The sequence below is a fragment of the Petaurus breviceps genome, unplaced genomic scaffold, assembly GCF_028583685.1.
Source record: "Petaurus breviceps papuanus isolate PSGF00001 unplaced genomic scaffold, PetGlider_PUasm1.0 98, whole genome shotgun sequence".
NCBI classification, from domain to species: Eukaryota; Metazoa; Chordata; class Mammalia; order Diprotodontia; family Petauridae; genus Petaurus; species Petaurus breviceps.
In genome coordinates, this window is record NW_027187460.1 from 13,886,677 (window position 1) to 13,892,207 (window position 5,531).

A 5,531-nucleotide genomic window follows, 5' to 3' on the forward strand; every position below is an offset into this window, starting at 1 on the left:
ATATCTAGGTTCTGTATCTATTTGGAACTAATAATGGGATTTGGTATGAGATGTTGGTTCAAACCTAATTTCCACTTGATTTATTTTCCATTTTCCCAGTGGTTTTTGTTGAATTGTGAGTCATTAGCCCGGTAGTTAGGGTTCACTAAACATTATGCTGCTATAGTAATTTGCTTCTGGATCTTGGGTACTTTAGGTGTACTATCTCCTTGTTTCATATTCTGAAATTCAGAGTCACAGAATCTTAGGTTTGGAAGGGATTCAAGAGGCCAGCTTCAGAGTTGGGCTGTATATACAAACCATACCTGAGTACTCTATAATATCCCTGTCAAGTGGTCATCCAAGTTTAACCTGAAGAATTTCATTATCTTCTAATATAACTACTTCCACTTGGTGTAAACTCAAATTATCAAGAAGTTTTAAGGAGAATGCTGGAACAGGATGGGATAGCCAACCACCCTCATTTTGTTAGAGGAAGAAACTTAAGGCCATGAAGGTAGATGGCTTGTCCAAGGTCATAAAGCTAGTTAGTGATAGATCTCAGACTTGAATACAGTTCTCCTGAGTATCAAATGAATTAGATTTCCATTATACCATCCTTTGTGATGAATGCTTTCTCATCATCATTCTATTTCTTCTTGTGGTAGCTAAAGATGGAACATCAGAATGTTACAATTTAGATAGAAGTTTAAGGAAAGGTTAGTTATCTCTAACCACCACACTTGTGTGACACTTAGCAAGACACTTAGCCTATATATGCCTCAATTTTCTCATTGGTAAAATGAGAAGGTTGGACTCACTGGATGCACAATCAAATAATCCTTTGAACTCACTGGTCTCTGAACTACCTCAGATAGAGACTCTTAATAAAAGCTTATAGTACTGATGGAAGATGATGGGTTCTAATAGGCATGCAGAATGAAGATGTGCTTTTCTTAGACCAAGGGAAATGGTCCCTTGATATTAGACACAGGTCCTTGAACATGGTAGGTACTTTAAAATTTGCTGAATTCAATTGAGTTATCGTGGTCAGACATCTGGAATACTATTGTTCATTTCTGGGCACCACATTTTAGGAAGGGCAGTCCTAAAGGTGTCCAAATGAAGGTAACCAGGGTGAAAGACTTCAAAATTGTTCCATATAGGGTTTTTTTCCAGAAAGCAAACAAAGATGAGTTTATTGCTTAAGAACAGTGCACAGTAACTTTGTTCATGTTTTCTTGTAGCAAATCTAAAAAAAATTATCATTTACCTCTTAATTCAGTTACATAAATTGGAAGGCTATTATGTTTTTCTAAACAATCAACATTAATTTATAAACATCTTTAAAATGTCTGTTGTCAGGTCCTATGTAAGATTTGTCTTTCATCACTGTATATTTGTATAAAGTAAAATGGTTGTATTCATATTCTTAGCCAAATGTGTTTCATTTTATTCCAGGTTTAGCAAGCCATTATTAAAACATAGCTTTAACCCAATTATTCAATTTAAAACGAAATAAAAGAATTTTAAGATCAGTACTTCACTGAAAATTTTCTTTATCTTTACTCATTCAAACTAGAACTTCTGTCAGGGTCCTTGTGGGCCTTCCTGAAATTCCTTTCTTCAGATATGGAATTTCATCTTTATTTATCATCACTTCTGCTATATCCAAATGAGCCCATTTAGAATGGGTTACAAATTCGTTCAGGAATGCCACAGCTGTACAAAGTTCCCCCAGATCTGTATTTCCCAAGATTATTAATATCAGCAAGTTGACAATCTACAATTTGTCTTATGTAATGTTCAAAGAGAAGCATCTTCCACATGTGGTCCCATGTTTCAGTACTTGCCTCAAAGAGTTTAGTCCACAACCAGGTTGAATTGATAAAAACTCCAGTGGCACCTGACCCCAAAGCTATGTCCATGACATGTGTTAATGTTGCAGCATTTATTATAAATTTTGGATTAAATGTGTGGCCATAACAGAGAGTATCAGCTAATATGAGCCTCTCCTCTGCATCTACATTATCAACCTGTATCGTTTTCCCATTCCATGACCTTAGCAACATTTCCTGGTTTGTTTGCTTTCCCACTGGGCATATTTTCATAAAGTGGAGCTAAACCAATAAGATTAAGCGGTAACTTTAGAGTTGCTGCTGCAATGATGGTTGAACATATAGTTGCTATCCCTCCCATGTCAGCTCTCATAAGAACCATGTTTGCATTAGATTTGATTGAGATGCCACCACTATGAAGGGTAATTCCTTTTCCAACAAACACCAACAGTGAATCATTTGCATTTGGACTGCCTATATAGTAGATTTCTAAGAAAACCAGTGATTCATTGGACCCTTTTGCAATGTTTAGGAAGGCTCCCATTGCTTGATCCTCAATCCAAGATTTGGTCCTTATGTGGACTGTTGTGTTGTTACTCATACTTTTGAGCTTCTGCTCAGTGATTCCTGCAAATTTAGTCAGAGTGTTTTTGTTGACTGGTGCTTCCATCAAGTGTCGGGCTAGCAATTGCCCATTAGCAAACACAACTCCTTTCTGCTGAGCTTCATCATCACCACTCCCGTAGAGTTAAGCAGAAACTAGTCTTCTTTTTGTGCCTTAACTCATCAAATTTATAGAGACCAAGAACAGCTCCTTCTGCAGCAGCTTGAGCATCTCCAAAGGGATTCACTTCCACAGAAGTAATTTCCAGGTCTTGAATTTGCCTGCATGAAGCTGCAACAGAGACTGGGATGTTTTCTTTGCCTTCATTCCAGTTTTCCAGTTCACCTATTCTGGATGTCTTTTTACCCATGCTAGCTACAACAACACTGGGGAAGTTCTTAATGAGTCCAGATAGAGCCAAAAGTTCTCTAAGTTTTCCAGATACAAATTTATCAAATTTGTCTCTGGCACTTGTAAACTGAAGCGTGTCAGCATCCTATTCTTTGGCATATATGCCTAGAACAAGGCCCTTGGTCACGACTATGTTTTGGCTGAGGGGGGATATAGTGGAAAAGCCCCAGCATGTGAGGAGCTTCCCTCCCAGGCTCCAGATGCAGAGAGGCCTCAGTGCCTGAAGAGGCAGTAATAGCAGCATTTTATTGGGGTGTCAGGGGCTGCCTCTACTGGGCCACCCCATATAGGTTTGGTTGAAAGAATTAGGTCTATTTAGCCTGGAGGAGGGAAGCCTCAAGAAGACTATCCTGGGAAAGAGAGATTTTATTTGTCCTTGGAATGGGAGAAATAGGTAGGAGCTGCAAAAAGGTGAATTTAGGTTTTATGCCAGACAACAATTGGAGCTATCCATCAGAGCTGCCTCAGAGTGGAATGGACTGCCTTGGGAGGCAGGGAAGGTCTTCAAACAAAGACATGATGACCAGCTGTTATATATGTTGTGGAACTGATTCTTCAGCTATGGTTGGGTCTAGAGAGCCTCTGAGCTCCATCCTTCACAATTTGGAGATTCTTTGAAGCTGCCAGGCCTTTTATCAGCCTGGCCTGGAGCTTGCCTGACATCCTGACTGCTGGCAGACTGCCTGATCACTAAAGCCTCCTGTTACAGAGGTGCAGGAAGCAGTCATCCAGAAGCTCTGATTTGAGGAGTGCAGAAACCAGCCCATGCACACCTGTGCCCCCACACATCACACCTACTCCCCTGTAACAGGGCCAGAAATTTCCACGCTCAGTCAGTCACTGATGTTAAGGCTCTATGTTTTCAAAAGGCCACTTGTTTGAGAAGCAGAACACCTTGATATCAAAGTCAATAATCTGATTTCACAAATATTTTAAGTGATACTTATTAATTATGGATGACAGGTAGTGTGAAACATTGGACTTGGAGTCAGAAATACTTGAATATGAATCCTGTCTCAGATACTTGTGTGACTATGATCAAGTTTCCTCAGTCTCAGTTTCCTCACATGTAAATAGGGCTAATAACAGCACCTGTATCACAGGTGTTTTGTGAGAAATAAATGAGATAGCAAATGTAAAGCATTTCGCAAATGATAAAGCACTTTATAAATGTGAACTATTAAATACTTAGTGCAGAGCATGAAATAAAAAGAGAAGGAAAGTGAAGTGTTTACCTTCTATGTATGACAAGACACATCTGCCAGAGTATCAAAATGTAAAGATAGAACCATGCCCCAATCAAAAGTTGTTTTCACTGAAATAATAAGTAGAGAGCTGGGCCTGGGATCAGGAAGATCTGAATTCAAGTCTGGCTGTTGACACTTACCAATTGTGTGACCTTGGGTAAGTCACTTAACCTCTGTTTGCCTCAGTTTACTCAACTGTAAAATAGAGACAATAATAGCACCTACCTTGCAGGGATGTTGTGAAAAGCAAATGAGATATTTGTAAAGAATTTTAGCACAGAGTCTAACACATAATAGGTGCTTTCTATCTATCTATCTATTGATTGATCTATCTAGATTCATATTATTATATAGTAATTGATATATTTTCTTCCAAAAAAGAAATATTTGTAAAATTCTTTAGAAATCTAAAAACTCAATATAAATCATAATTATTATTATTATCATTGTCTTTTTTGTTGTTATTATTGTTGTTATTAGGTCCTCCACAAATGTCTCATTATGGTACGGTGCTTTGAAAGCTAGACTAGGGTCACATTGGTATAAACTTTGGCAGATCCTCTCATGCTGGAGAAAATCTGAATAAGGGCCTGAGAGTGAGCCACACAAGGACTACCCTGACAGAGTGTGGAGAGGCATATCACTAGGGGATAGATAAGGACAGGAATGAACAGTCACAAGAGTCCCAGTTCTGGAATCAGAAGACCTGCATTTGTATCCTCCTTCTGACACTTAGCCAATTGTGTGATCTCTGGGTAAGTCACTTCACCTCCCCAAATGGTATTTTTTTGTAAAATTATGGTATTGTACTAGATGGTCTTTGAAGTTACTTCCAATTCTAGATTTATGACCTAAAGGAGGATTTTTTTTCTCTAGCCATTGTAACTAATAAAGACCATCTACTCAAGGCAAAGAGGACCTGAAGGAAGGGCTAGGAGCTGACTGGAGGGAGTCCCCTTTCACTCCCATGAAATCATCAATCCTTAGAGTATCAAAATGTAAAATGTGGCATTTGAAAAGCACTTTTTTACATGAACACTGTGAGATGAGCAGTGCTATTGACTGCCTTCATTAAGAGAAGAGCATTCCCTCATGTTTACACAGGTATTAAGTAGCTCTCCCAATTTCCCACTCATTTCATTACGCCATGATGCCCATCACAGCACATGGTTTTTCATTGTCCCTTCCTTCCCAGGCAACATATGCAGTTCTACTATGTCCTCAGAACCTATTCTTTCTTCCTCCTTTTATTCAGATCTCCTTGCCCTGTGTTCCATTCTTCTTTCATTTGTATGGTAAATGCTATTGAGCATTCATGGATTGTATTTCCTACTTATATCTTATAAAAGAATATACCACTCTTTTACTTCCACTTCCTTGTATATTTCTTGGAAACATCATTTTTTCATTTAGAAAGCAGTTCTTTAATCCATACTATGCATTGATATAAAA

General features: G+C 38.5%; 1 pseudogene; it reads right to left on the reverse strand.

Moving 5' to 3' along the window:
- Positions 1 to 1,160: 1,160 nt before the first annotated feature.
- Positions 1,161 to 5,228, reverse strand: LOC138156020 (cytosol aminopeptidase pseudogene; annotated as a pseudogene).
- Positions 5,229 to 5,531: the final 303 nt, after the last annotated feature.